This window comes from Sebastes fasciatus, chromosome 1 (genome assembly GCF_043250625.1).
Source record: "Sebastes fasciatus isolate fSebFas1 chromosome 1, fSebFas1.pri, whole genome shotgun sequence".
Classification (NCBI taxonomy): Eukaryota; Metazoa; Chordata; class Actinopteri; order Perciformes; family Sebastidae; genus Sebastes; species Sebastes fasciatus.
Genome location: NC_133795.1, coordinates 44,652,973 through 44,653,321, shown reverse-complemented (window position 1 = coordinate 44,653,321; position 349 = coordinate 44,652,973).

Below are 349 nucleotides of genomic sequence, written 5' to 3'. Positions count from 1 at the left end.
CGTGGCGTGGCGGCCATTTTGAGCCATTCGCCATGAAACAGGGAGTTATTGTAACTCAACTGTACATAGTCCGATCTGCCCCAGATTTCTCAGGTATGATGGTGGTACAGTCTTGAGGACATGTATATGAAAAATTATACTCATAGCCCCGCCCTAAGACGGTAGCCCCGCCCCCTTTCATATCTCATGAACCGTTTGTCGTACAGGCTTATGGGAGGTGTCATATCACTCAGCAGAGAGTTCCTGTTTTATTCGTTAAGGGCAGCCCCGCCCCCTACACATTAGCCCCGCCCCCTTTCATAACTCATGAACCGTTTGTCGTAGAGTCTTGCGGGAGGTGTCATATCAC